The sequence below is a fragment of the Aegilops tauschii genome, chromosome 6 (genome assembly GCF_002575655.3).
Source record: "Aegilops tauschii subsp. strangulata cultivar AL8/78 chromosome 6, Aet v6.0, whole genome shotgun sequence".
Classification (NCBI taxonomy): domain Eukaryota; kingdom Viridiplantae; phylum Streptophyta; class Magnoliopsida; order Poales; family Poaceae; genus Aegilops; species Aegilops tauschii.
The window spans coordinates 2,815,904-2,832,455 of NC_053040.3; the positions used below are offsets into that span (position 1 = coordinate 2,815,904).

The 16,552-nt window shown below is 45.0% G+C and overlaps 1 pseudogene; it reads left to right on the forward strand.

Annotated features, from left to right (window-relative positions):
- Nucleotides 1-16,552, forward strand: part of LOC141025427 (uncharacterized) — an 87,517-nt pseudogene that overhangs the window by 19,433 nt on the left and 51,532 nt on the right.

Consider the following 16,552-nt stretch of genomic DNA (forward strand, 5'->3'; position numbering starts at 1 on the left):
TGAAAGATGATTGGCCAGAATTTGTGAGGCAAAAGCAATCGGAGCATTTCAAGGAAATATCGAAAAAAATAAGGATAATGCGAGTAAGAAAAAGTTCCATCATATTATGGGGCCAGGAGGATACCGCCTTTCGGAGCCTAGGTGGCATTAGATGGAGGAGGACCTGAGGGTGCGAGGAATCCCTCTAGGTACAGAGGGATGGGACCCAAGGGCCAAAAGCTGGTGGTACGGGCATGGGGGATCGCTAGACCCGGAGACAGGGGTGTGCGTTCACCGGCAGAGACAGTTTGCTCCCACCCAAGCCCTTATTGATGCAATGACCCAAGCTCAAGAGGGCTTGATCAAGTTCAACAGAGAGAAAGACGCACTGACAACACCCCTCGGGAATGATGAACACGGAGGACGTGTACGAGGCAAAGGCAAAGTTCCGTGGAAAGTAGGGTTTTCCCAGGACAATGACCCGTACTGTTACAGAAGCCGTAAGAGAAAGACGGACCGGGATGCAGATCTTATGACGAAGTTTGCATCGGAACTCCATGAGTTGAAGCAGACCGTGCATGAACTAGTAAAAGAAAAATCGGCTGCAGGGCCGCATGAAGATCATGAAGCGGATCGCGGAAGCCAGCAGCGGAGAAGCAGCGTGGCTTCCACGGATGCCCCGCCTGGTGCTAGTGCACCGATGATCGAGATTCGTGCACCGGAGCCTCACTACCCCGTGGATGATGTAAAGGAGATGAAAGAATGTGATCTGCATTATCCCGTGGGGAACGTTTCCACGAAGGTAGCTAGCGGCAGTGCTTTACCCTGTACACCTGGAGCACTCCACCACAACAACCCCATTGCATATGGCTATGCTCGTGTCATGGTGGAAGACATAGTCCAAGGGTTTGAGGACCTGGAGATTGACAAACCTACACTCGAAGGGGAGAGAAGACTTGGAGATGTCAAGCGCCAGATCATTCTATGGAAAAAGAAGTACATAGTGTTTCCAGGCGAGGCGCCAAGGCTAGCAAGTCCACCCCCCTCCGATGGTGGTGGTGGTGGTGGTGGTGGCGGTGGTGGCGGCGGTGGTGGTGGTTCACCTACACCTCCTTCACGCCATTCGACGCCGTCCCCCGATCCACAACCTCCGGCGGGTACGGCGCCCCCCAATCCTCCTCCGGCGGGTACGACGCCCCCAATCCACCTCCGGCGAAGAAGCAGAAGCAGGCGGACAACAAGGAAACCCGCTCCTGGACTATTAACCCGGACCCTTATGTACCTAAGACCACAAGGGTACCGGAGCCATCACTGAAGCCTCTCCTCCCAAGGCCTGGGGAACTTAGTGAAGCTGAAACCAAATTGGCCGCGTCTGCTGATTTTGAGAAATGGAAGGCGGATATGAAGGCGATAAAAGAGCCTGAGCCTAAGCAAGTATTCACTGAGAAGCAAAAGAAGTGGGCTAAGGATTTTTTGACGACACCGTCCCAAGCCGAGCTGAATATGCCTGACGACTATGGACATGAACTTCGTAGGCAAGCAAAAATATTGAAGGAGGAGAAAGAAAAAAGTAAAAAAAGCGGGAAACAAGTTGACCAGCTCGGGATGCAGAAGAAACAATCGATCCCCCCGCTCATAGTGAAAGCCGGTCCGGAAGAGGACCCCGAGATCATAGCAGCTGCGGCAGCACTTGGATTGACTGTAGCGAGTGCCATGAAACAAGTGTCCGAGATGGGTTTGACTCTTCATGCCTTCTTAGGCCTTGAGGATGCGCCAGTATGTGAGATAGCATTACAATATGTGCGGAATGGGCCTCTCATCGAGCCTGCGCGGGAAAAGAGTCTACCACCACAAATGCGAAATCTGCTACGTTGGTACAAGCAATTCATAACATGGGCCGACAAAGAATATGTTTATGCGGATGTTACAGATGAGCATCACACCAAACGGTACTCTGTACAAGTTCATATGAGTGAATTGTTCCAGCTGTTCAATCTGCGCGACCTCGACAAATCTATGCTGAGTTGCTACGTTCTGTAAGTGATTTATTTCTACCTCATCTCGTTCTTCATTGCCTGCACTATATATATATATATATATATTGTCCTAACTATATTGTTGCGTACGCTATTATGCAGATTGAAGATTTGGGAATGCAAAATAAGAAACATCCATGATGTTGGGTTCATTGACCCACATATCGTTAATGGACATGTGTTACAACATCACCCCGAAGACGTGGAGAAAGACTTGTACAAGTTTCTTAGAAAGCATCAACTCAAAAGTCATATTCTATTTCCTTACCATTTTGGGTGAGTGTTTCTCTCTTGTGCCCATTCTCTTTTGTTTACTCCATGCATGGTATGTCTAATCGATGAGTTATGCATGACTGTGCATGTAACGTGTCCGCAGGTTCCACTGGATTCTGCTAAATATTGAACTTCACACCTCCAGAGTTCTAATCATGGACTCTATGGATTCGGATCCAAAGCGTTGGGCCGACATGAGAAAAATGCTGCAAAAGTAATTATTTTCAATCATTTGAGCTCTATATCGATCGGTCTCTTTCGTTCATTTCCTAATATCAAGTAACTAATAACTCCCTTGTTCATTTAATTTTCTTTGCCCTGTAGGGTTTGGAGACGGTTCTGAGAAGAAATTGTCGGTGAATTCAAACATGAGCTAGATTTCAGAAGGTTAGTTAATGTGGATAAGCAGCCACCGGGGACCAATCTATGTGGATACTATGTTTGTGAGAACATCCGGAGACACACCTCTGAGCGGAAGGCATCGGATAGCGTGCGGAATGCGACGGATAACTTCCGGAGGAGGCTTAGTCCAGAAGCTCGCTTCCGACCAATTCAAGAAGAATTAGCAGGATTTTTCATGAGGGAAGTCATCAATCCTAAAGGAGAACACTATACCGAGGACGAAGAAATTTATATGCATACCCGAGATTGAAACTTGTTCGAAGTTGTATATGGTCATCCATCCTAATTGTGTATGGAAACTTGTTCGAAGTTGTATATGGTCACCCGAGATTGAATATATATTATATATTCTTCTTGAATTCTTCTTGTTTGAAATTTCATATGCATGTATATAGTAGCATAGAATATGTGTACTGAAACTTCATCAAAATTAAAATAAAACACAAAATAAAATATAAAAGAAATAAAACACTCCAAACTAAAAAGAAACCAGGTTTAGGGGGGCTAAAACCCTAAACCTGCGGAGGAGGCCTTTAGTCCCGGTTGGCCACGAGAACCGGGACTAAAGGTCCTCCGCCCCGACGGACCACTGGCGCCCACGTGGACGGGCCTTTAGTCCCGGTCAGCCACAAGAACCGGGACTAAAGCCTTTAGTCGCGGTCCGTAAGAGGCGCGACTAAAGGGGGGGGGGTCTTTAGTCGCGCATATTTAGTCCCGGTTGCACAACCGGGACTAAAGGCTGTTGCGAACCGGGACTAAAGGGCTTTTTTCTACCAGTGAAAATAAAATAAACTTTAATAAAATTTATGAAACTAAAATTAACAAAGTATTTTCTGTTCAAAACATTATAAGAAACCTCTAGTATTATTGAAACTTAAATCATATAAATTTGATGCAACTAAAATTATCGAAGTATTTTCTGTTCAAAATCATTAAAAGCAAAAAGAATTTTCATAAAGAACTTTTTTTATAGAAACTTTAATAGCAAAAAGAATTATCATAAAAGTAAAATAAATAAGTAATTAGAAACAAAATAAAATAAAATAAATAAGTTTTTTGTTGTAAATAGAAACAAAACAAAATAAATAAAGCAAAAAATAAAACAAAAAACTAAATACAGCAAAAAGAATTTTCATAAAGAACTTTTTTTGACAGAAACTTTAATAGCAAAAAGAATTATCATAAAGTAAAATAAATAAGTAATTAGAAACAAAATAAAATAAAATAAATAAGTTTTTTGTTGTAAGTAGAAACAAAACAAAATAAATAAAGCAAAAAAGAAAACAAAAAAACTAAATACAACAAAAAATATTGTTGGGGCGCTGTCCGCTGGGCCCTCCAACCCTCGGGTTTGCAAATACAGGCCAGAAGGGCTAGAGGGCTCAATGGGCAGCGCGCCAAAGTTAGGCCCAGAAGCCTGCTATAGAGAGGAGTTGGAGACAGCAGCCGCAGCGGGGCTTATAAACCACTCCGAGCCCTTCTCAACTAGCGAGGTGGGACTAAACTTTTGGCCGCGACGCGGGCAGCAAGAGGCCTTTGGTCCCGGTTGGTGGCACCAACCGGGACTAAAGGGGTGCATTGGTACCAGTTCGTGGCACCAACCGGGACCAATGCCCCCCCTTTAGTCCCGGTTGGTGCCACCAACCGGGACCAAAGGCCGCCGCTTCCCGCCCTTTGCGCTGCTGAAAAGAGGGCGCCACCAACCGGGACTAATGCCTACCTTTAGTCCCGGTTGGTGCCACGAACCGGGACTAAAGGCTTTGCTATATAAGTTCACACTTAGGAAATTTTCAGAGTTACCTACCAGTTGCCACCCCGACGACGCCGACGCCGCCCGCCGCCCCCGCCGTCGCCGTCGCCGTCGCCGTCGCCCGTGCCCGTCGTCGCCGTCGCCGTTGCCCGCGCCCTCGCCGTCAGCCGCGCCCCTGCCCCGACGCGCGCCGCCCCGGCCCGTCCCTGTCGTCGCCGTCGCCCTGCCCCGCCCTTCGCCGCCGACGCCTCTGCCCCTGCCCCGACCACGCCGCCGCCTCTGCCCCTGCCCCGACGCGCCGCCGTCGCCTTGGTCAGGGCCGGCACTGCCCCCTAATTCCTCCCTATTTTTTCTGCACATTTATATGCTTATATGTATATGTATGAGTATATGTATGTGTGTATATCTGTTTATATGTCCTTTTTTAGATCTTTTTTTGCATTTTCTCTGTGTATATGTATGTATATATGTTCTCTGTGTATATATATGTTCATGTATATATGCAAAAGATAGATTTTTAGAAAAGTTAGGATTTTTTTTCTGTTCATAGATTTTTTTGGTGATATTAATTATTGTAGAATATGCAAATGTTTGTATATTCATATGAACAATGCATTAGGCAAAACCTTTAATTTTTTATCGAAATTTTCTATTTGAACATTTTTTTATGAATGAGAGGAAAAAGGAAAATAAGAAGAGGGAGAAAGGAGAAGAAGAGGAGAGGAAGAAGAGGAGAAATAAATAAGAAGAGGAAAAAGAAGAAAAAGAAGAGGAGAAGAAGAAAGGAATAGAAGAGAAGAAGAAGAAAGGAATAGAAGAGAAGACAAAAAATAGAAAAAATTCTATTTTTTCTTCTTCTCTCCTCTATTCCTTTCTTCTTCTCCTCTTTTTTTTTCTTCGATCTTCTCCTCTATTCCTTTTCTTCTTCTCCTCTTTTTGTTTCTTCTTCGTTTTCTTATGTTTTATCGGGTCTGTCGTCGTCGATATACCCCTCTCCCGATAACTTCAACACGAGGGGGGGTCGATATACCCCCTCCCCGATAATATTGTTTTCCCATGTACGTTCATTGTCGTTGTCGATATAACCCCCTCCCGATAACTTCAACACGTGGGGGGGGGGTCGATATACCCCCTCCCCGATAACATTATTTTCCCATGTATGTATGTCGTCGTTGTCGATATATATAACTCCCTCCCAGATAACTTCGACATGATGGACGGTCGATATTTATACCCCCTCTCGACGGTGATAACTTATACCACGGGAGCACCCCCCGGCCCTCTCGCTCGACCAAAACTCTCGATCACACCCAAACCATAGAAAAAAACGATGTCGGTCTCCTACCCCCTCCCGCCGCGCCCCTACCCTTGAAGCATTGCTGAGGCCACCCCAAACCCGGAATAAGCTAGGTCTACGTTTGCACTAACCACCTGCTGTCATGTTTGTGTAATGATTGCCATGTTATAATATTTGCAGAAACAATGGAGCACGGACGAGACGAGCAAGCAGAAGAGGTGTTGGGGGACATAATCTTAGCCGGAGGTGATATCTTGTCGTATCTTAACGACAATGATGGTCTGGAAGAACAGGGTGAAGAAGCAGGCTATGGTGATCGAAGAGTGGAGGAGGAAAGACATGATTATGATGGCTCCGGTGACCCAATGCTGGTGCAAGAAGGAGCCCGTGGTGACGGCTCCGGTGACCGAACAGAGTCCGGCCAGGTAAATATATTAGTTAAGCCTGTGCTGACTAGCTAATTGATGCATTCATTGTTTTGGTATGTACACATATTAATTAACACTCGTCTTTCTTCTTTTTTCTAGCCCTCCGAATCGAGCACAACTGCGGTAAAGAGACGAGGCCCGAAGAGAAAGTTGCGCTCGGATGAAAGGTTTGAGATCACAGCAATCGCGCGCGACGGCCAACCGATTGAACCCATCCAGACAAAGGATGCATTTGCTGCTCAGTGCGGGGTTCTAGTTAGGGACAAGATCCCGATCAGCATCCACCAATGGTATAAGCCTAAGAAGGAAGACCCTGAGGTGTCTTATGTCAATGATATGCAGAAAGATGATCTTTGGACTGAGCTGAAGGCAAATTTCACCCTACCGCCAGAGGAGGATCCGGAGAAGCCAGTTAAAGAGCAATTAATCAAGTCTCATGCTCTTAAGAAGATGGCAGACCTATTCAGGAGGTGGAAGAATGAGCTGAAAACGTTTGTCGACAAAGAAGAGACACCAGAATTCATCGGCCGGTATGAGAAGATCAGAGATCACTGGCCCGCATTTGTGGCCCACAAGACATCGGAAAAGAGTAAGAAGATGTCAGCGACAAACAAGAAGAATGCTGCGAAGAAGAAGCTTCACCATCGCACGGGGTCAGGTGGCTACCTCAAAGCCCGGCCTTAGTGGGCCAAGGCTGAGAATGATCTGCTTGAAAAAGGGATCGAACCATAGACAATGAACTGGACAGACCGTTGCCGGACTTGGTTCTTCGGGGCTGGCGGAACCTTGGACCCTGTATCAGGGAGGTGCGTTTGGACGAACGAGCTTTTGAGAATACCAGTCAAGAAGATTCAGCAATATATCGATGCAGCGCAGGAAGGGACGTTCGTTCCAGACAGAGAGAACGACGAGCTCACAATGGCCCTCGGGAATCCTGAGCACCCTGGACGGACACGAGGCACGCCAGGCTCCGTTCCGTGGAAGGCTGGTTTTCCGGACGCAGGCGGTTACAAAAGCCAGGAGAGGAGGAAAAAAATGGAGCAGACCCAAATTCAGAAGCTACATGAAAGGGTTCAAGCGCTAGAGGAACGAGACAGCAATCGACATGCCGAAACTACCCCCGAAGCTACCCTGCCATCTCAGCGGAGAAGCAGCGTGGCTTCCACCGAGCTGCTTCAGCTGGAGCATGTCTTGACGGCTCCTGCTAGCTACCCCGTGGATGCTATCACGGAGTCTCAACATTGCCATCTTATGGTGCAATGGCAGAACTTCAAAGTCAAGGTGGCTGTTGGCTCTGTTTTACCTCCTGAACCCGGCGCAACCTACCATTGCTGGCCGATTCCAGAAGGATATGCTAGGGTGATGGTGGATGAAATAACGGAGGGATTTGAGGACCTCCAGCTTGACCACCCTACCGGTGAAGGGGAGACTCGGCTGGGTTTAGCTCTGAAGACTCCGTGCCTATGGCGGAAGGAGCTCATCAACCTTCCGAACTGGACGACTCCGGCGAGTAAGGGCAGTCCGCCTCCTCCTCCGCCTCCTCCTCCGGCGAGTGATCAGGGCACTCTGCCTCCTTCTCCGGCGCGTGGCGGCACTCCGCCTCCTCCTCCGCCTCCTCCTCAGGCGAGTGATCAGGGCACTCAGCCTCCTTCTCCGGCGCGTGGCGGCACTCCGCCTCCTTCTCCGCCTGCGCCGGCGCGCCAGAGCAGCCAGCCTCCTCCTTCTCCACCTCGTCAGCAAGGGCGGAAGAGACCCGCCGCCGCTGCGGCTGCTCCGACGCGTCGTAGTCCTTCTCCTCCGCCTCGCAAGCAAGGAAAGAAGACAGCCGCAGCCGCTCCATCTGCTCTGCCGGTGTCTAGCAGTACAGCTGCCAGAGGCGGGAGGCAATACAGATTCGGTCCTTCTCTGAAGACTCCAGAGAAGTTACCATACGAGAGGACCGAGGAGGAAACCAGGAAGATCGTGTGAGCCGAAGTGACAAACTTCTTTGAAGGGGTGAAAGCAAAGAAGCATCCACCTCCGGAGGAGAAGGTAGATCCGGTGAAAGCAAAGCGCACTCTGGCTGCCCTGACAAAACCAGCAAAGTCTCCGCCGAGAGGCAACTATGAGCGCATTCTTGCAAAGACATATGCCAAAGCGGAGCGGTCGGGAAGTACTGTCAATGATCAAAGGTTAAAAGAACGACGAGCTGGGAAAAAATTGCCCAGCTCGGCCAACAAGCGAACCAATCGTGCCCCCCGCTCAAGGTGTCAAAAGACATCGTCGCTAATGATCCGAGGATGGTGCCCGGTTATAGCAATCTTGGAGATTACCTGCCCGACGATGTACATTATGAAATCATGGAGGTGGACGAACACAAATACCATTACGGGAAGCCTCTCGTCAAAGATGAAAGATCTCTAACAACGATGATGCGAAGATTACATGATTGGTACATGAAAACCTGCAGAGAGTCTGATGGGACGAGTACTTTGACGCTGAGAGTTAAACCGGAGCATGACCTCATTGGAATTGAACTGCTGAATGTTCCATTTGAGGATTTCTTCCAGATTTACAATCAAAAGGCCCTCGATAAAACAACGATCACTTGCTACTGTCTGTAAGTAGTACTACTTCTGTCATTAAGGCTCTCTATATAGGTCAGCTCTTTCATTGCATGTATTTATAATTATCCTCACTATATTATGCAGATTGAAGATCGCCGAATTGAAGAAAAGACAAATCGGTGATATTGGGTTCATTAACACAAATCTCATAGATGCATATACGGTTGAAAAACATCCCAAAGAAGCCGAGGCCAACTTGCTATAATCGTTGGTATTAAATCAAAACAAAGATATAATACTCTTTCCTTACAACTTCAAGTGAGTGTTACTGCCTTGTGCATATTCGGTTTCCCTTATTAGTCCAGGTTATGGTAATGTAATTGATGACTTATGCATGCATGCGCAGCTTCCACTATATTCTCCTAGAGATTAAGCTTGAGCAGGGAGTAGTAACCGTCTTAGACTCGAGACGAAAAGATCCCCAGGACTATGCGAACATGACTCAAATGCTCGAGAAGTAAGTTAAATCGATCATTATCCACCATATCAGCAACTTTGTTCATTTCCTGATATCAAGTAATTATTTTCTTTGCCTGGCAGGGTTTGGAGAAAATTCACCACAAAAGCTCCGGGACTGCCGAAGAAGCTGCAATTTAAACACCCGAAAGTAGGTACTATAGTAGCATGTTCCGCGCATCTCCTAGTGATTCAAGCGCTAGTTTCATCAATACCATTTAGCATGCTTGCTTATCAGTTTGATTGACCTCTATTTCTTGTAAAGTGGTTGTGGCAGGAACTCGGGAATAATTACTGTGGATACTACGTTTGCGAGTCCATCCGCTACACGACCTGTGAGCGGGGCTACTCTGAAGAACAATATGAAGTGCGTAAGCAATAATATTCACAATTTTATTTTATTACCATCATTTGTGTTGAGTTTCATTTATTCATATATATATGTATTGACCCCCTTCTTCAAATTAGATGTTTCGGAAGCGGGATGAACTCCTAGCACCAGATCGTATGCGAGGAATTCAAGAGGAATTGGCGGCATTCTTCCTTGACCACGTGATCGCTGAAAACAGAGAATACTATGTGGACCCTGTGTTCTTACAATTTAGTTACGAGATTGTATTGTAAGAGATAATTATTGTATATATGTAGCCGGTAGTGTCGGATAGATATACGAGAACTTGTTGTTCGACCAATCTCTCGGAGAAGGAGAGGTGGTCGATATCACTTCTCTCTGTATGCATATGTTCATGACGATCTTCTGTTTCCTTCATTTGATTACTAGCTAGCGTGTCTAGTCCTCTCCATACGTATATAGTACGTAGCGTTGACCAAGCACGGAGATAAGAGAGGACACTTCTCTCTATTAATTAGCTAGCTAACACAATATATGAAACACCTAAATTAACCCCCCAACCCCCCCCCTTTCAAAAAAAAAACAAAAACCCCAGCCCCTGAAATGCTGACGCGTGGATGCCTATTGGTCCCGGTTGGTGACACCAACCGGGACAAAAGGCCCTTCCTATTGGTCCCGGTTGGTGGCACCAACCGGGACCAAAGGCCCCCCTGCCTGGGTTGGCAGCAGCGGCCATGTGGAGGACCTTTTGTCCCGGTTCGTGTAAGAACCAGGACTAAAGGGTTAGGGCTTTAGTAACGACCCTTTAGCCCCGGTTCGAAAACCGGGATAAAAGGCCCTTACAAACCGGGGTAAAAGCCCCTTTTCCTACTAGTGATATAACAGATATGGCCTCGGAACACTGAGACCGAATGATCGAGCGTGAATCATATAGTAGATATGATCAACATAAATGATGTTCACCATTGAAACTACTCCATCTCACGTGATGATCGGACATGGTTTAGTTGATATGGATCACGTGATCACTTAGAGGATTAGAGGGATGTCTATCTAAGTGGGAGTTCTTAAGTAATATGATTAAATTGAACTTTAAGTTATCATGAACTTAGTCCTGGTAGTATTAGCATATCTATGTTGTAGATCAATAGCTCGCGTTTAGTTCCCCTGTTTTAATTTTGATATGTTCCTAGAGAAAAACTGAGTTGAAAGATGTTAGTAGCAATGATGCGGATTGGATCCGTGATCTGAGGATTATCCTCATTACTGCACAGAAGAATTATGTCCTTGATGCACCGCTAGGTGACAGACCTATTGCAGGAGCAGATGCAGACGTTATGAACGTTTGGCTAGCTCAATATGATGACTACTTGATAGTTTAGTGCAACATGCTTAACGGCTTAGAATCGGGACTTCAAAGACGTTTTGAACGTCATGGACCATATGAGATGTTCCAGGAGTTGAAGTTAATATTTCAAGCAAATACCCGAGATGAGAGATATGAAGTCTCCAACAAGTTCTATAGCTAAAAGATGGAGGAGAATAGCTCAAGCAGTGAGCATGTGCTCAGACTGTCTGGGTACTACAATCGCTTGAATCAAGTGGGAGTTAATCTTCCAGATAAAATAGTGATTGACAAAGTTCTCTAGTCACTATCACCAAGTTAATAGAACTTCGTGATGAACTATAATATGCAAGGGATGACGAAAGTAATTCCTGAGCTCTTCGCGATGCTGAGATCGGCGAAGGTAGAAATCAAGAAAAGAGCATCAAGTGTTGATGGTTAACAAGATCACTAGTTTCAAGAAAAGGGCAAAGGGAAAGAACGGGAACTTCAAGAAGAACGGCAAGCAAGTTGCTACTCAAGTGAAGAAGCCCAAGTTTGGACCTAAGCCTGATACTGAGTGCTTCTACTGCAAAAAGGACTGGTCACCGGAAGCGGAACTACCCCAAATAATTGGCAGATAAGAAGGATGGCAAAGTGAACAAAAGTACATTTGATATACATGTTATTGATGTGTACTTTACTAGTGTTTATAGCAACCCCTCGGTACTTGATACTGGTTCAGGTTCTAAAGAGTAGTAACTCGAAATGGGAGTTGCATAATGAACAGAAACTAGTTAAAGATGAAGTGACAATGTGTGTTGGAAGTGGTTCCAAGATTGATATGATCATCATCACACACTCCCTATACTTTAGGGATCAGTGTTGAACCTAAATAAGTGTTATTTGGTGTTTGCGTTGAGCATGAATATGATTTGATCATGTTTATTGCAATACAGTTATTCATTTAAGTTAGAGAATAATGGTTGTTCTGTTTACATGAATAAAACCTTATATGGTTACACACCCAATGGAAATGGTTCGTTGGATCTCGATCGTAGTGATACACATATTCATAATATTGAAGCCAAAAGATGCAAAGTTAATAATGACAGTGCAACTTATTTGTGGCACTTCCGTTTAGGTCATATTGGTGTTAAGTGCATGAAGAAACTCCATGCTGATGGACTTTTGGAATCACTTGATTATGAATCACTTGATGTTTGCGAACCATGCCTCATGGGCAAGATGACTAAGACTCCATTCTCCGGAACAATGGAGCGAGCATCTAACTTATTGGAAATAATACATACTGATGTATGCTGTCCGATGAGTGTTAAGGCTCACGGCAAGTATCGTTATTTTCTGACCTTCACAGATGATTTGAGCAGATATGCGTATATCTACTTGATGAAACACAAGTCTGAAACATTTGAAAAGTTCAAAGAATTTCAGAGTGAAGTGGAGAATCATCGTAACAAGAAAATAAAAGTTTCTATGATATGATCGCAGAGGTAAAATATTTGAGTTACGAGTTTGGCCTTCAGTTAAAACAATGTGAAATAGTTTCACTACTCACGCCACCTGGAACACCACAGTGTAATGGTGTGTCCGAATGTCATAACCGTACTTTATTAGATATGGTGCGATCTATGATGTCTCTTACCGATCTACCACTATCGTTTTGGGGTTATGCATTAGAGACAGCTACATTCACGTTAAATAGGGCACCATCTAAATCCGTTGAGACGACACCGTATGAACTATGGTTTGGCAAGAAACCTAAGCTGTCGTTTCTTAAAGTTTGAGGTTGCAATGTGAAAAAGTTTCAACCTGATAAGCTCAAACCCAAATCAGAGAAATGTGTCTTCATAGAATACCCAAAGGAGACAGTTGGGTACACCTTCTATCACAGATCCGAAGGCAAGATATTCGTTGCTAAGAATGGATCATTTCTAGAGAAGGAGTTTCTCTCGAAAGAAGTGAGTGGGAGGAAAGTAGAACTTGATGAGGTAACTGTACCTGCTCCCTTATTGGAAAGTAGTTCATGACAGAAATCTGTTCCTGTGACTCCTACACCAATTAGTGAGGAAGCTAATGATGATGATCATGTAACTTCAGATCAAGCTACTACCGAACCTCGTAGGTCAACCAGAGTGAGATCCGCACCAGAGTGGTACGGTAATCCTATTCTGGAGGTCATGTTACTTGACCATGACGAACCAACGAACTATGAGGAAGCGATGATGAGCCCAGATTCCGCGAAATGGTTTGAGGCCATGAAATCTGAGATGGGATCCATGTATGAGAACAAAGTATGGACTTTGATTGACTTTCCCAAATGATCGGCGAGCCATTGAGATTAAATGGATCTTCAAGAGGAAGACGGACGCTGATAGTAGTGTTACTATCTACAAAGCTAGAATTGTCGCAAAAGGTTTTCGACAAGTTCAAGGTGTTGACTACGATGAGAGTTTCTCACTCGTATCTATGCTTAAGTCTGTCCGAATCATGTTAGCAATTGCCGCATTTTATGAAATCTGGCAAATGGATAAACAAAACTGCATTCCTTAATGGAGTTATTAAAGAAGAGTTGTATATGATGCAACCAGAAGGTTTTGTCGATACTAAAGGTGTTAACAAAATGTGCAAGCTCCAGCGATCCATCTATGGACTGGTGCAAGCATCTCAGAGTTGGAATATAAGCTTTGATGAGTTGATCAAAGCATATAGTTTTATGCAGACTTGCGGTGAAGCCTGTATTTACAAGAAAGTGAGTGGGAGCACTACAACATTTATGATAAGTATATGTGAATTGATCGGAAATAATGTAGAATTATTCTTCAAAGCATAAAGAAGTGTTTGAAAGGAGTTTTTCAAAGGAAGACCACGGTGAAGCTGCTTACATATTGAGCATCAAGATCTATAAAGGTAGATCAAGACGCTTGATAAGTTTTTTTCAATGAGTGCATACCTTGACAAGATTTTGAAGTAGTTCAAAATGGAACAGTCAAAGAAAGAGTTCTTGCCTGTGTTACAAGGTGTGAAATTGAGTAAGACTCAAAGCCCGACCACGGCAGAAGATAGAAAGAGAATGAAAGTCATTCCGTATGCCTCAGCCATAGGTTCTACAAAGTATGCCATGCTGTGTACCCGATCTATTTTATACCCTACCACTGAGTTTGGCAAGGGAGTACAATAGTGATCTAGGAGCAGATCACTGGACAACGGTCAAAATTATCCTTAGTAGAATAAGGATATGTTTCTCGATTATGGAGGTGAAAAAAGGTTCATCGTAAAGGGTTACGTCGATGCAAGTTTTTGACACTGATCCAGATGACTCTAAGTCTCAGTCTGGATACATATTGAAAGTGAGAGCTATTAGCTAGAGTAGCTCCGTGCAGAGCATTGTAGACATAGAATTTGCAAAATACTTACGGATCTGAATGTGACAGACCCGTTGACTAAAACTATCTCACAAGCAAAACATGATCACACCTTAGTACTCTTTGGGTGTTAATCACATAGCGATGTGAACTAGATTATTGACTCTAGTAAACCCTTTGGGTGTTGGTCACATGACGATGTGAACTATGGGTGTTAATCACATGGTGATGTGAATTATTGGTGTTAAATCACATGGCGATGTTTACTAGATTATTGATTCTAGTGCAAGTGGGAGACTGAAGGAAATATGCCCTAGAGGCAATACTAAAGTTATTATTTATTTCCTTATTTCATGATAAATGTTTATTATTCATGCTAGAATTGTATTAACCGGAAACATAATACATGTGCGAGTACATAGACAAACAGAGTGTCACTAGTATGCCTCTACTTGACTAGCTCGTTGATCAAAGATGGTTATGTTTCCTAGCCATAGACATGAGTTGTCATTTGATTAACGCGGTCACATCATTAGGAGAATGATGTGATTGACTTGACCCATTCCGTTAGCTTAGCACTTGATCATTTAGTATGTTGCTATTGCTTTCTTCATGACTTATACATGTTCCTATGACTATGAGATTATGCAACTCCCGTTTACCGGAGGAACACTTTGTGTGCTACCAAACGTCACAATGTAACTGGGTGATTATAAAGGTGCTCTACAGGTGTCTCCGAAGGTACTTGTTGGGTTGGCGTATTTTGAGATTAGGATTTGTCACTCCGATTGTCGGAGAGGTATCTCTGGGCCCTCTCGGTAATGCACATCACTATAAGCTTTGCAAGCATTGTGACTAATGGGTTAGTTGCGAGATGATGTATTACGGACCGAGTAAAGAGACTTGCCGGTAACGAGGTTGAACTAGGTATTGAGATACCGACGATCGAATCTCGGGCAAGTAACTTACCGATGACAAAGGGAACAAAGTATGTTGTTATGCGGTCTGACCGATAAAGATCTTCGTAGAATATGTGGGAGCCAATATGAGCATCCAGGTTCCGCTATTGGTTATTGACCGGAGACGTGTCTCGGTCATGTCTACATAGTTCTCGAACCCGTAGGGTCCGCACGCTTAAAGTTTCGATGACGGTTATATTATGAGTTTATGAGTTTTGATGTACCGAAGGTAGTCCGGAGTTCCGGATGAGATCGGGGACATGACGAGGAGTCTTGAAATGGTCGAGATGTAAAGATCGATATATTGGACGACTATATTCGGACATCGGAAAGGTTCCGAGTGATTCGGGTATTTTTCGGAGTACCGGAGAGTTACGGGAATTCGCCGGGGAGTATATGGGCCTTATTGGGCTTTAGGGGAAAGAGAGAGGAGAGGTTGGGCGCCCCCCAAGGCCTAGTCCGAATTGGACTAGGGGGAGGGGCTGCGCCCCCTCCTTCCTTCTCTTCTCTCTCCCCTTTCCTTGACTCCTACTCCTACTACTTGGAACACTGGTAGAAAAAGAGGCTTCCATACGCCCCCATTAGTCCCCAAAACAATCGAACCGCGACCAAAGGGGTCTTTAGTCGCGGTTCGGGAGAAGACCCGCGACCAACTATCTGGGCCCAGCGCGCTCGGTCGACAGCTGGCGGACGGGAGGGGCTTTAGTCCCGGTTGGCCTGGCCAACCGGGACTAAAGGTCCCCGAAGGCCTTTAGTCGCGGTTGGCCAGGCCAACCGGGACTAAAGGCCCATCCAGCTGGCGGACGGGAGGGGCTTTAGTCCCGGTTGGCCTGGCCAACCGCGACTAAAGGCCCATCCCTATATATAGGACTCAGCTCACTTCACTTCACTCAGCTCACTTCACAATTTTCAGAAGGGGGTGGTGGGTTTGCTTTTGGTTTCTCCTATGCACACAAGGTGTTTGATGAAATGCCCGAGAGCCTGAAACAAACATGATATGAAGTGTCCGAGACACACTTGAGCTTTCTCATTTATTTTTCCTCCGCGATCGCGGTTAGCAACTTGAACCTTTCATGTGTCATTGATAAAATACGCATGTGTGTAGTTCATTGTTTAATTTGTATTATTTCTAGATAGTTAGTTTAACAAATGCATGATGGTTAATTATATACTTTATATAATAATAATGCAGATGAATCGGCAATGGATGTACGGTCCCCGACTCTCCGGCGAGTTCACTACGGGTTTGAAAGATTTCCTCGTAGTGGCAAATGCGAACAAGCAGCAAGGTTTTATTATCTGTC